This window comes from Leptinotarsa decemlineata, unplaced genomic scaffold (assembly GCF_025532065.1).
Source record: "Leptinotarsa decemlineata unplaced genomic scaffold, Ldec_3_MD MMD2_tig00001019_RagTag_RagTag, whole genome shotgun sequence".
Taxonomy (NCBI): domain Eukaryota; kingdom Metazoa; phylum Arthropoda; class Insecta; order Coleoptera; family Chrysomelidae; genus Leptinotarsa; species Leptinotarsa decemlineata.
Window position 1 is genome coordinate 5,166,902 of NW_027412557.1, and position 15,703 is coordinate 5,182,604.

The 15,703-nt window shown below is 34.1% G+C and overlaps 1 protein-coding gene and 1 long non-coding RNA gene across 2 annotated transcripts in view; both read left to right on the top strand.

Moving 5' to 3' along the window:
• Positions 1-15,703, top strand: part of Epac (Exchange protein directly activated by cAMP) — a 757,111-nt gene that overhangs the window by 172,097 nt on the left and 569,311 nt on the right. The gene's annotated exons all lie outside the window — the stretch shown is intronic.
• On the top strand, positions 14,049-15,518 carry LOC141482317 (uncharacterized). The gene is made up of 3 exons (XR_012465457.1): positions 14,049-14,642; positions 14,708-14,800; positions 15,102-15,518. It is a non-coding gene; the product is annotated as an uncharacterized lncRNA (long non-coding RNA).

Consider the following 15,703-nt stretch of genomic DNA (forward strand, 5'->3'; position numbering starts at 1 on the left):
ACGATTACAAATAAATATCATAGAATCTACTTAATTTCAAGTAATTCACTGTTTCCCAATTCGTAACTCTCAAATGAAATCTCATTTTCCTGTGTTATCGTTTACAATAAGAGATACGATATATATATATATATATATATATATATATATATATATATATATATATATATATATATATATATATATATATATATATATATATATTAATTTTGAGAAAAAAAGTCTATATGAACTTGTGTCCGAAAATGCTTCATTTCGAAGATACGGGGTGGGGTGTTGAAATTGAATTTTTTTGTTCGCTTCTTGAAAATAACTCTTGAAAAAAATAAGTTATTTGCTCGGAATTCGATACCCGGCATTTTTTTTGACGTGGGAAATCATAATTTCGTATTCATTTTCATGCAACATCTAGAGAGCGCTGCTTATGCTGTCATTTTTGACAGTAAACTTTTGGTACTTCTCATGAAAAAACCTAATTCCCACATCTTTCCCAAGTGAAAAAGGTATACTTCCTCAATAACGCTGAAGGTGATCGTTTTCAAGATATTTACAATTTTCTATATCGAGGCATATTACTTAGCTCCTAGGGCGCTAAGTGAAGTTGCTGAGAACATTACAAAAACTAAGTATGTGGTGGATCTCGTCCAAATAAACAACTTTTTCCTATAAAATGTTTATCGAAAAATGATTCGTTTTTGAAATACACATTGTTGAAATGTTTCAAAACATGCTAGGTTTTTGTCATGAGTTTTTTGCAACTTTAGTTATTTTCATCAAACTTTATACGCAGTATACCCGTACAGATTTCTTCTAAACTGAGCATTATCGAACTACTTATTCAATCTAAATTAAAAAAAATTTTCAGGTTTAATTATTCAACTAGAAAGTTACATTTCGGAGTTTGTAAAAAAAAAACAATTGGGAGAAGTACTATGTTATTTATCTCTCCTCATCAAAGAATTCCGCACCCTATTAAGAATGCTCGGAGTGTTTCTTATCGTTTCGCAACATTTCCTCGTATTCAATGGGGCTAGCACAAACTAGTAATTTTAGGTGTCTCCAAAAGAAAAAATTGACGGGATTAAGGTCCGGTGACTTCGGAGGCCAATGCTCAGTGCCTCCTCTTCCTGTCCATCGTTGCGGATATGCAATGTCTGAAAAATATCTTGCTATCATACCAAGAGTGATTTCGGAGACCAAAGAGAATATCTTCCATAAGTTGGGGAAACTCGTGTTCCAAAAAATGTAGGTAAGCATCTCCATTCAAACGTAAGGGGAGAAAATAGGGCCCAATTGAATATTTCTCAATTATGCCTACCCATACATTAAAAGAGAATCTGTCTTGGAAACGAGTTTGCGTTATCGCATATGGGTTATCTTCTGCCAAGATGTGGTTGTTATGGAAGTTCATGATACCATTTCTTGAAAAATTAGCCTTATCTGTGAAGAGGATATTCGATAGAATTTGCTGTTCGACTTTTCTTTGAAGCCATTGAGCAAATTCGATACGTGGTTGGAAATCACGTAGCTTAAGTGCCTGGACACACTAAATATGATAAGGATATAATTGCTGTTCCTTCAAAATTCTGTAAACTGTCATGTGACTCACATTTAAAGTTTTACTCATTCTGGATGTTCACTAATTTCTTCGAGAACCGCCTTCTCCAATTCTACAGTTATTGTAGTCGCCGGAAAAGATTCGCAAATGTCGCTGCACAAGGAGTCACGCTTTGGGGATACCTTTTCTGATAGATGCGTCTGGCCTCGCTTGAATTTTTGTCAGCCAAGGCGTATGCAAAAACCATATCAGCCATTTCAGCATTCGTAAAGTCGGGTATGGTACCAAAAAATCACTTTATAAACTCCGAACTGTGAATTTGGCAATTAATAGTTAAAAATGTGACAGCGAACTTCTATTTTCAGAGAAACTTTCATAGCCTACTCGATTTAATTAACTTAATTTGCAAGCGGAGAGTGACAAAAATTGAAATCAAATTTGGCTATGAAGTAATATGCATCGATATAGAAAATTGTAAATATCTCGAAAACTAAAACCTCCAGCGTTGTTGAGGAAGAGTATCTTTTTTACTTGGAAAAGGTGTGGGAATCAGGTTTTATGATGAAAAGTACTCAAAGTTTACTGTCAAAAAAGTTAAGGCAATTTGAAATAAATAATGATAGCGTACGCAGCGCCCTCTAGATGTTATAAGAAAATGAACACGAAATTATGATTTCCCATGTCAAAAAAACCCCGGGTACTGAATTTCGTGCCAATAATTCATTTTTTGCAAGAGTTTTTTTCAAAAAGTGAACAAAAAAATTCAATTTCAACACCCCGTATTTCCGAAACGAAGCATTTTCGGACACAAGTTCATAAAGACTTTTTTCTTGAAATTGTCTCAGGAATACGTCACTTGAATATTTTAACGTACTTATGTATATATATTTTTTTTAGATTGATGCAACTAATTTTCCTGTATTTTGAATATTTCAATATTAAATTCTACAAAAAGGATTTGAAGCTTTATATCTTCTATTAATTATCTGCGAGCGCTTTCGACAGTTGGTAGTACTGTCATCTTCTGGCACTCCTCAAACTGCAGTTGAGAAACTAATTCATAATAAAAAGAGAAATGAAAATGTCTATGTTTTTAATTGTAACTAACGTTACTGCAGTTTCGTCCTATATGGACATCCTCAAACTAATACAATAAACTAACAATGATTCATTATATTCGCCAATATATACCATTCAGGTTCTTGATTGAGTACCTGAATTTACAGTCCACAATGCGGATGAAGTATCTTTTATGTTCAGCATACCGTTTTTGGAAATTTGATCCGCATTGTCCCACATAAACACTATTACACTCCGGACACTTAAGCTTACAAACTCCAGATTTTTCCAACTTGTCGACCTTATCTTTGGCATTGAAAAGGACATGTGGTCTGAATGCTACTTCCACATTGTTTTTTTCTGAAGAAACCTGCAATTATTTCTGTTCTTTTTTGATTTCTGGTTGTTTGACCTGAGGATATAATAATCTGTAACTGAATTTCTGGCTTTTTCTCCTGACTAACTTCTGGATAGTATCTGCGTTGAAACCATTATTATGACCTATATGTGTAATTGTATCAATTTCCTTAGCTAGATTGTCTGTAGACAAAGGCAGTGAGAATGCTCTGTGCAACATTGAGTTATAGGCTGCTAATTTATGACTGTCTGGATGGAAAGAATCATTGTTAGTTTATTGTATTAGTTTGAGAATGTCCATATAGGACGAAACTGCAGTTTCTCTTTAACTTTTCCCTTTTCATTAGAATCATTTATAATAGTTATTACATTGTCACATTATGAATAAAATAATATCAACATGAAAAAATACAAACATTCTGATTGAAAATACATATGTATAAATAATAAGTTACATAAGAAAGTCATGCATAGGAATATACCATATTTCTATTAAGAAATCCTTCAATCATCTTTTGAATATATTTATCGAACCACTATCTTCAATTTCTTGTAGGAGGTCATTGAACAATCTACTCTTTTATTAAATAAAGAATTATGTGTACGATTTTTTTTATATTTTTCAGCTTTCATATTAATTCTGTTTCTAGTATTTCAGCCACATAAGTTGATTTATTTTGTAGATATAGAGGTGAATATCCAATTTCGATTTTAAAAATAAAAATTAGTGTTTGGTACTCGAAGAGTTTCTTCACTGGTAGCCATTGAAGCGTTTGCAACATATTTGCTATGGTTGTTATCCTCGAACATTGTAAGATTATTCGCATAGCATAATTCTGAATCTTTTGTTAAATACTCTTTTATTAAATAAAGAATTATGTGTACGATTTTTTTATATTTTTCAGCTTTCATATTGCTTCTGTTTCTAGTATTATGCCCATGTATTTCAGCCACATAAGTTGATTTATTTTGTAGATATAGAGGTGAATATCCAATTTTGATTTTAAAAATAAAAATTAGTGTTTGGTACTCGAAGAGTTTCTTCACTGGTAGCCATTGAAGCGTTTGCAACATATTTGCTATGGTTGTTATCCTTGAACAGTGTAAGATTATTCGCATAGTATAATTCTGAATCTTTTGTAGTCTGTTTATTTAATTTTGATCGAGAAACAACAGAATGATGATAGAACAATAATTCAAATGTGGAAGGATTATGGAGTTGCAGTCTAATAATTCAGACCACTGGCTCATATGTGGGGAACATCTTCTTGAATAGTTGATTTTGTAAGCTATCGTTTTGATAACTTGATGAGCATGTTCCTTGATTTTGAAGTTGCTGTCAATAGTTACACATAAGTAACGAATTCATTTACCCTCTCTATACTACTGTCATTCAATCGTGAAGGTAGATTTTCATTATTATGATCTCCATGTTTTTCTAATAAAATTCATTTTGTTGTTTTATTTACGTTCATCATAAGCAGATTTGCAGAGCAATATCTATATACACCCTTTCAAGACTAGCGTTTATAGTATAAACACACTCATGTACATCTTCACTACTAAAGTACAGCAGAGTATCTTCGGCCAATAAGTGAATTCTACATTCTTCTGCTATGGTTAAAAGGTCATTTGAATATATGAGGAATAACCATGGTTCCAAAATAGACCCTTGGGGTACATCTATATTATTTTGCACTCTATCCAAATAAACTTCCTCTTGTTTCAACCTTTGCTGTCTATTGCTCAGATAATTCATTATCCAGTTTAGTGTTATTCCATCAATAACTACGCTTTCAATCTTTCTAATCAGTCTGCATCTATCTACAGTTTCAAATGCCCTTTGAACGTCAAGAAATACTGCAATAGTATACTGATCCATTTCCACACTTCTCTTTCAATTTGATAAAACACATTGTAACGCAGTTTCACAACTATGTTTGCTCCAAAAACCCGATTGCTACTCACAAAGGACCCTATTACTCTCCAAATAATCCACTATCTGTTCATATACAGCCCTTTCCAATACTCAAGCTGTAGCATTAATCATGTTTATTTGTCACAATTGAATAGCTTGGTTTGTATTTGGTCCTTTTGGTATAGGTATGATAGTAGATAATTTTAGTTCACTTGGTAGTTCACCTTTCTCTAAAGAACATAATGTTCAACAGTAGATTAAAAATGACACTGAAATACTTCTTCAGAAGTTCTACACAAATTTCATCGGGACTACTTTTATTTTTCAAAGAATCAACAATTCTTTCTAGGTCTACCATATTGATAAGACTAAAGTTGGACAATTTATTATCAGTTATTCTTTCAGTTATAGGAAAACTATGAGAAAATTTGTTGTCAATTGCATCAGTTATATTTATTATACTTTTGAAATAAAATGTGTTTAGGCCATTTGGTATCAAAGTCCTATCAGAAATTATTCCACCATTGCCCAAATCAATAGTTATAAGATTGCATTCTTTTTTATCATTCGGTATCAATGTCTTCAGTGTATTTATTTGATTCAATCTTTGTCTCTCAATAGTTCTTCTTTTCCTGTCTAATTGTTTTCACTGCTATATTTCTTTTTTGTTTATACTTCTTCCAGTTATCCGTTGTTTTATTGATTGTATACTGTTTGTAACTCATATCCCTTTCTTTTGTAGCTTGCCTCACCTTCTCATTCCAGAATTCCTTATAATGTAGAAAGATCTTGAGCGACATTCAATATCAACAATACATGTTTATATCTTTGATTTGAATGAGTTTTGACTCATTCAGTTCATGATCAATGTTTTTTTCCCCTAGTTTCAATTTTGACTGTTTTTGTGTCTTTTGGTAAAATGGTCGGTAACGCTATTTTTATATTGATGAATCAAATACAGTAACATCTATGTCAGTATTTATGAAAACTAAATCTATCAGTGACCCTCCTGTAGCAGTTAAATGTGTTACCTCATCAATTGAGTTCGAAAAACCCACGTCATCCATAAAGTTCTTGTCTTAAAGTATTTGTATTTGATTCTAAAACGTTTAAATTGAAATCACCAGAAATTATTATTCTAGAACTTCTTTCAGTTACATTTTCTACACACCAATCTTCGAACAATTGCAAAAATCGTGCAAATACCTCTTCGAACACCCTGCCGGAAAATATTTTGTACGTTACGGAATATTCAAAATCATGTTTTTAGAAGAATAAAGAAAACCATGGAATTGAGGAATTATTACATTTCCACTCCACGCGAGAGATTCGTATAATATTCAACAAAGAAAGGTTTTTGTTAGTCATATTCCATTTATCAAAGCTTCTTACACTTTTCTCAATAGGTACCTTGGGCGGATTCACAAGAGCAAACAATAAAACCCTTTTTCCAATTCTAAATCTGATGTCGTGCTTTCAAAAGTAAATTGGAATGAATATTTCATTCAGCTGGACTGGGAGATTTAATTTAAATTCACCCCAGAGCCGAACATAGAGCAAAATTGGAATATTTGAAATTTTAAACTTTTATCAACACATTATCGTTTCCTTCTCTTTCGGTGAAGCTCAATGCAAAAAAAGTTTTATAGTTGAATAATCTCATAGTGATATTATAGAAATAATAAAATCATTGATTTGCACTCCTGCATATCCCATCGACTGTCTTCATGAGGCTTAAATCAGACCTTATCTATGAATTTAAAACATGTCACTCTACCGCGTATGTCTGGTTGTGTGTCTATCTGTCTGTCTGCACGCGATAAACTGAAAATTCGGCAAACGGATTTTCATACGGTTTTCACCAGTGAACAGAGTGATTCAAGAGAAAAGTTAATATGTAACTTTATTGATGTTTTGTGTGAATTAGTTGAAATATGTCGATGTTATCCATGAAAAATTGGGGCGGTGGTGCTACTTTCATCGCGAGCTTTCATCGAACCCTTTAGGATATAACAAAATACATCACTGCTTATTGCTCTTCCTTTGTATGTCTACAAAAATATTCCTAATGGTGTATACCTATGCTTATTGAATCTTCAAATGATATACATATACCATCAGCTGACTATATCCATTTTAATGTTTGTGTGGTAATCGAAAGCTAATTAGATGAATACGATATTAATTCTCATCGAATACATACGTTAGTTACCTCAAGCATTTCGTGCATACAGGGTGAGTCAACAAGATTTCTTTGGTCCATTGCTATCAGGGAAAACAATTTTTCGATTTGCTCAATTTTTTTCGCAGTCATATCGATAAATACTATCTTTAAAAATTATTTTCTTGCATACTGGGTGATTAAGCAGAGCGTGGCCAACCAAAGTTATATTTTTTTGAATAGAACACCCAGTATATGAATACGTTATTCGATTCCATATTTCTTTCACCCTCTAAGACATTTCCGTTTACGAATTTTCATTACGGCATTGACAAGTTATTCCAGAAAAACCTATTTTGCAGACAATGTTTTTTTAATTCACCACCCGCATGCCTACAGCAATTAAGTGTTTTTTTTTAGGAATAGTTAGTCATCATCACTATGATGATTTCGGGAATCTCAACTTCCGGAAATAGTGTGCTCGGTGAAATCGGTCAAGTTTCATTCATTTTCAAACAGACATAATTTCAAATAGAACACCCTGTATTTTCTCATTTGTATGAAATGTTACAATATTTGACTACATTTTTCATCAGTGGTATACTATACGAAAAATAAATACTTTACAAGTTTTACCCAGTTTTATTAATTTTTGTAACCACAAAAAGTTCATTTATTTACGTTCACTTACCTAAATTTTTTTCAATATGAATAGAGGAATCCAAAAGATATTCAAAATGGCCACCATTTTCCGCAACACATAATGTCAGTCTTTTTTTTAACGAATTCTCTACACGTTCCAGCATATCCTCTGGTATGTATCTGAAAGCTTTAGTGATTCTTCGTTTCATGTCTTCTATAGATGTTGGAGGAACTTGGTAGATAATCTATTCGATATAGCCACGCCATAGGCCTACCACTACCTATCCATTTTTGATTGAATTGATTATTGACGTATTCCGGTACCTCAGTTTTGAAATGTGGTGGTGAACTGTATTATTGTAGTCACATTCTAAGTCTTGTTATATATGGAACACCGTAAAATACATTCGAAACTTACCGAAGAAATCTTACATATTTTCTTCCAGTGAGATATACCCATCCACAAAGTACGAACCGATAACTCTTTTTCAGAAAATGTTTTTGTCTAAGCTAATAGATATCAATATTTTCCATTATCGATTATATTGGAAAAATTTTTCGAAATTCTGAAATCTGATGCCCCTTCTATGGCAGTTGATAGTAAAAATATACTACTTCTTTGTTTACCTCAAACGTTACGATTCTTTCCCACTTCCAGTTGAGAGCTTTCTTGTGACAATACCCATTTATTTGAATGAATTTTTCATCAGATGCAGTTCCTTTTCTCACACACCGTGCTTTGAAAATTTAATTTGGATTTAAAAGTTTCACGAAATATGATGGCATCATTGTTTTATCTTTCAATCGAAAATAGTGATTTCACAGTTCCAATGATAAGTAGAATTTAAAACATCTAGCTCATAACTATTAAAAACATTTTTCCTCACCAGAACAAAAATGCTGTGTCTCGGTTTGCGTTTTGCTGACCAAGTGAACGTCATCAGAAGATTGAAAACTATGTTTAAAATTCAGTCATTTCCTGATATTGCTAACTTGGATAGCGCAGCAGCATCACCAGGATATGACTAAAAACTAACTTTGTTTTATGTTCAGTCATCTCTTGATAGACAGCATTCTTGTTCTTCTGAGCAAAAACGTGTTTTCGGTAGATACAGTTTCAGTGTGCTGGAAAGCAATTTCATTTGATGATGGATCCAAAGTTCCTGCTAAATTTTTAAATTATTGGTGAATTGACCCCTGTTGAGTATGGAATGATGAGATAAAAAGTTGCTACTACCTGCAATTTAAACTTTACGATCTGTATCTGTATCTGTAGAGCAGGGAAGGTGAGTGTAGGCCCACATCACTTATGTCACATGTGACCCATTGTACACCCCAAGGAGTTTTCCCCCTAGGTCATCGTTCATCCTGTCCTTTCCTGAAAGGTGAACAGGTCACTAGGAGGCCTCTCCTTTATATCGGCAGGTGTAGCCCAAGACAAGCCGAAACCACACTCTCTTACTGACGATAACTCAGGACACTCGCATAAGACATGCCTGACAGTTTCATCTTTCTGTTCACACATCCTGCTTAGAGGTGTGTCCACTAGCCCCATAATATAAGGGTGTTTCCTTAGTTGACAGTGGACAGTCAGAAATCCTACTGTTGAGCGTAGGTTTTTCCTGGTCATCGCCAGATATTTCTTAGGTGCCAGCTTCCCAGGGTCATCCTGGCAAGACTGATTCTGTTGATTCCATCTCATCTCTTCAGGGATTTAGCATTAGTGTGACGTTTGGCTAGTTCCGCAATTGTCGAAGTCATCAGGCCGTAGGTGTCACTGGGTCCTTAAATTCTTAGTCCAGCCGCTTCCTTGGCTAAAGAGTCGGCAATACGATTACCTTCACTCCTGTCGTGCCCTTTAACCCACCTCATGATAATATAATTATCTTCCGAGGCTTTGGCTAAATCTTGGTGGCACTCTAGTACTAACCCTGAGGTAACACGTTGTCTGTTCAAGGCTAAAATGGCTTGTCCACTATCAGTGCACATTGTTTTTGCCAGAAGTTCATTTCTTGTTTAATTTTTGTGGCGATTGAGATACCAGCCTGTTCTGTTTGAACCACTCTGGTATTTTTCCCATTCCCCACTCAATCCTTAGGATTAGTGATGAAAGATATATGCGTCCATATGTGATGGAATAATCGTATTGACTCAAGAAGCACATGCTCCGTCAAAGTTTAACAAATACCTAGCCAAAGGAAGGTAGTCCCTGTTTGTCTGTCTGAATGCGATAAATTCGAAAATTACCGAAAGAATTTTCATACGATTTTTAGAAATGGTCGCATACAATATGGTAATTTGAAAGCTATTCAGACAGATACGAAATAGGAATATTTTTCCTGAATCAGGAATTGAAGGCCATATAATTTCTTTGATCGTTCTAGACATATAACTAACTCCCTTTATCATTTCACAGTGATTTAGGATATTCTGGGATGATCCCGGATAGTAGGCACGCAAATTTCTCCGCTCTGTATGTTAGAGAGTTTTCCTATCATAATCACCCCTTTTCTGTTTGTCATCCTTTTCAATCATTCAATGTTACTTTGGTTTTTTTTTCGAGAGTTATTTTTTTTGAGTCCAATCTTTTTTATCCTTTTATTTTGCGTGTCTCACATTCTTCCTCAATGAAGTGAAACAAATTACCAGGACTCGTTGGTAGAATTCTTATCACGATATGAAAATTCACAATGAATTGATACTTATATTTCTTTAAAATACGTTAATTTTCAATATTCGAATGTTTCGATATAATTTACAACCAATATTTCTCCAAATGATGTATCTTTGATGATAATAGGGAGGTAAATTTCAAGATTAATCAAAGAAAAGAACGAAACCCTGACCTCTCCGTTATAAAATACAGTCTCGTGGAAAATCATATAGCTTTTGTTTCCTATTCAATAATTCATTATTGACTCATCTTAATTACTTCGTTTCATTCCCGAGATAATGATTAAAAAAAACACTTTTCAGTTAAATAAAATGAACTGAGGAAAATCCTTACGCAGGTTTACAATATTGTTAGTGCAGATTCTTAATTGAAAACTTGCCGGAAAGCAAACGGGAGACGAAGAATTGAATTTTATTTAGTATTTTTTATCCACACGGTAATTTTATGAAGATTCAAATAGTCCCGTTGAACGGCACTTTATTGTAGTTGAATGAAATTATTTCATATATGTTTCGTTTTGCATACTGTTATTGTGAATATATTTGTTTACTCGTCATGTTGAACTGGATGTCGATGAATCAGCAGAAGATATCGAGCTATACATTTCTGTTGACGAAAAAATTATATTCATTTGCTTTCCATTTCATCTGACAAAACATATCGGGATGCAAATCAGAGTTCATTCATTTGGTCATCAATTTGTACATTTCCATGATTGAAAATGAAAAAATTAATTGCCCGGCTGTCGGGGTCTCGAATTAATTCAGCATGTATGCAGCATATGAGTTATTTTGTCGTTAAGCCTTCATACATCATTTGATGAATTCGTACACCTTACTGAAATAGTGTCAGCTCTAACTTGTTGATAAATTCCCGAAAATAATTTGTTTTTCACTGTTGAAACATCTTCACTACAATAACGAGGCCATCTCACGGTAAAACTTATTCCGAATTACAACCATCATGAACCATGCACCTTCGATAATTTGAGGTAGCAGCCAATGGTTGGATATGAAAGCTTCTTTATTAGTGGGAGTCAGATACTGCAAATACATTCCAGGAAGCTCTCGACTTGCAATACGGACAATAACAACCTAAAGTAAATATACCAGACCCAACTCAGTTGAGATATTACCAACAACAAAATAACTTGCAGGAGGATGGAGCAGATGAATGTCAGAGCAATTGATACTTTTTAGAGTAGATATGAGAAGATAATTCAGATTTGAAAGAAACTAAAATGCAAGATGCAGTCCTGAGACTGATGATGCATACGTATACTCCTTCGGGATGGCCTGGGAAAAGTGGGAAACACCTGACGCAGTAATTGCACAAGCTGGTGGTACCAGGAGCACGCGTTAAAGATTTTCTGATCCGATTCCATATACAATGTGTTCATCAGCAGGAAAAGATGCATAAGTGCCTAAGTTCACAGAAAATGTCTGCGCGATATCAGAGACTGGAAGCGGCTGAGACTGGAAGACTGGTAAAAAAAAAGGACAGAAATAAACGAAAAATTGTTCCAAACTAAGAAGGGCTGAAAAGGTCCATATTTAGTCCAAAACGATAAACAATGCATCCAGCATTGTTGGATGCTGGGATGATGGTAAACAGTTTCTTACACCAAAATTAGGCAGAAGAAATAGAGGGGATGATGTTACGCCGCAGGAAACAACAAATGACCAGTTCTGAAGGGTGCGGTCAGGCTTCTGTGTCGTCACGTCAGTTGTCATCATATCATCGTATCAGAACTATTCAATGAACGCTGGAAATTTCAAGAATGAGCGACAACGTTCGAAGGAAGTATGATTTAATACGAAATAGTTTTGTGAATGATTTCGATACACCCAAAAAGGAGGATGCTGCAAACAATTTCGTCGGACCAGGCCTTCTCCCAGGTCACTGTCATCTGAATCATCCTATGCAGATACTCCGACCGTCGGAAGACAGTGTTTGTCGCCTTTGAATAGGTGTGAGCCACAATAAATTCTTGCGGGTTGCGGTGGAGTTTTAAATAGACTCACTAACCAACCCAATCTAACACTCAGGAAACGTAGACCACAGGAACGTGTTCATGACTCATTGACCTGAAGAATGCGGTGTAGCTAAGTACAAGTAGCAACCCTGCGCGTTTTTTGAAAGCTGGTATGAGTCACTAGATATGTCGGTATTGTACTGCTTTCAATGTTTGAGGTTCGAATGGAAATGTTTTCAGTGCAGAAAAATTTCATTTAGACACACATAAGTTATTTACCACAAGAGAACATTGTAATGAAATATTTTAATGAAAGTGAGAACTGAATTCATGAGTTCTGTTAAAATATGATTTCCGTTAATCAGCTGTGCTCCCTACGAACGACAACTCTCAAAAGTTGAAATTTGTGGGAGCTAAGGACTAACGAGGACTCATCTTTCAACGTGTAATTTCTAACACGGGTTGGACGATAGGAAGTGAAAATCGATCGTCCGGCCTTACGGTTCAAACCACCGGTGCGCACATTGGAGGACTGAGTGAGTAGAGCAAACCACTCACCTCAACCCACCAGGCTACCGTCCCACCAATGGTTGAAAGCATTTCTGAAGTCCAGCTGTTCAAATTCAATTTTTTGCATCATTGAGAAATGAAACTGAAGCAACCAAATAAGAGTGTAGTGGTATGATTAGACAATAAATGGAGTTTTACTCTATGCAATACTTTCCTGACACTTATTATCCCCCATATTTCAACAACGGAGGCAGGAGAATAAAATATAATAATAATTAACTTCTACACTGCTTACATAGAAATATATTCAACTAATGTCGATTCCTAGCTGGCTCCGCATTTCGCCAATACTCTTCCGACTACGTGCCTTTTGTAGTCAAGTGAGCCTATTATAACTACTCTCTATCTCTCACCATTTGTGAAATCCCAATGCAGCAAGACGTCGATAAAGACGTAGATTGTATTTTCGTAAATTGATTCGTGAATATTGTCATGTTTCTGAAAGTTGGGGCACTAGAGTGTTCAGAACGAACACCTACAGATCATCTCGCTTTCCCATGCCTCATTTGGTAATAGATTCTAATGATACAAGTAACAAATATTATTTCCAATAGAAAACACTGCAAAGTTCAGTTCAACCAAGCCAATAAAGACATATATTATTGAAGAACCTAATATCTATCTGAACCATTCTGTCAGCTACACGAGAGTCTTGCTTTAACCAAATATGTTTATATCATCTTCAAATAGTCTCTTGCACTATAACTCAAAACTAATATGGTATTACCACTGCACAGGATTCAAGGCAATGAAAACCAACCATTAATTTTCGAAACAAGATAAGCTGTAGAAAATATAATAAGCAACCCACACAGCACTAGATATTCATGGAATATTCCCTGCATATCATAAAACGAAAGTATATATTCCAAATATTCATAGAATATTCTTGGAATATATACATGCCTTTAGAATATTCATAGAATATGCTTGAATGAATATGGCAGGATTATTCCCGAAAGAATGTGCATAGAATGTCTATAAATGGATTATTCTCCCTTGAATATTCTAAGAATATTGTCGATCGAATATACCATATGGTATATTCTTAGAATATATCCCCACGGTATATTTTGGAATATTCTATACAATGGAATTTTGAATTATCTTATAGTAACGTATTCAAATAATTCAATATTATTGAAAACACAAATATTTGAAGACATTAATCGAATGCATAACCTAATGTATATAACCCTGATAGTGTTAACCAGTTTTTGAACTCAACGCGAAGATTCTGGATGAATTGCTCCAACAGCAACTGTTGAAAACGACAAAAAAATTTGAATGGGCCAATAAATGAACCAATTGCATCAATAAATTGGTTAATTCTCATCCTATTTGTCTTTTTGTATTTGAAATTATTTAATTACAAAGCGAAAAATCCTGGAAACAGAGAAATAGGGAAGTGAATAATTGGAGTAAACGTTTCTCATTGGTCAATTGAAGTGTAGCGCGAGACAGTCGAATAAGCTCTGTGAAAGCGGCTGTCCCTTAATGCATGGTACATTTGCGTTTGCGTTAAATTCGACATTTGATTCAACATGGCGGTTGACGTGGCAGGTTCGCGTGTGTAATGCATGGTGTGTTGGTGTTATTATCAAAGTATAATTCTGTCACGTTCAGTGTACCATTTATAATTTGGGGTTGTCCAATTTGCAGTACAGCGAATAGTTTGATTTTGGATCTTCAAACAGGAGAGTTGCATCTATTCAGTCTTCAAGAAAAGTAAGTAAAATGCAATAGTATCGATAGTAAAGTCAGGGTGATTAACCTACTATACCTCATTTTAGGTTCGAGGAGAGTTGGTGTGTGGGATTTGTTGGTTTGACTAAGTACATGTTTGAACTAGAGTGATTTCAGTTGTGTATCATCAATAGAGAAAAGTAAGTGAATGACACATTCTTTTGTATCATTTGTTTTCATAATTTTCATCACTCGTTTTCAAGATAGTATCAATTTGCCCAAAAGGAAACAGAGTGGTACCTGGTACAGGCAGGTGCGCCAAGGAACTGAAAACGTAATGATTACTTTTCAACAAGACAATGCAAGTTGCTCTCCATGTCATAAAATGTTGTAAATGTTCATGAGTAACCTATGCGAAAAATATCTATTTGATTTTTATTCCAGTTTTATTGTGCCACTTTCAAATAGTGATAATGAACGTTAATGTACATTTTGTTCCAGGTATTACTATTGAAACACTGGCTGATGCATTGTTGGACAAATATAAGGAAAACTGTTCTGGTGAGCAAAGGTTGAATAACTTTAAGTAACTTAAATTCATTGAAGAACCCATCATACCACTCATTTTGAATACTTCATTTGTGGGTTTATTTTTCTAAGTGAGAAACCTAACCTAACCTATTTCTTGATGTAATACACTTTTTCTTTTTCAATGAAATGATATATTTATTATTTTTTAATTAGTGCTGATGAATTCACAGAGTTGTTATTTTAGTATATTTTTTAGTATACATTTGTTTGAGAGTAGGAACATCCTAATTTGAATACATTTCTAATATTTGTAATATGACAGTATTCAGGAATATTTTATTCAGTGAATAAATATTTTGAATTAGATTTTTTATTTTTAATATTGGTTGAAACGTCAAATATTTCAGTGTATATTGTTTTTAAAATATATTTGTTTATGAATATTATGTGTTTTATTACTTGTGTGAATCTTGTATCAAAATGCAATATATACATGCCTAATAGCGTTTACTCGTCACATTCTTGGAATATTCCAAATATTCCTAGAATATTCATAAATATATTTAAAGAAT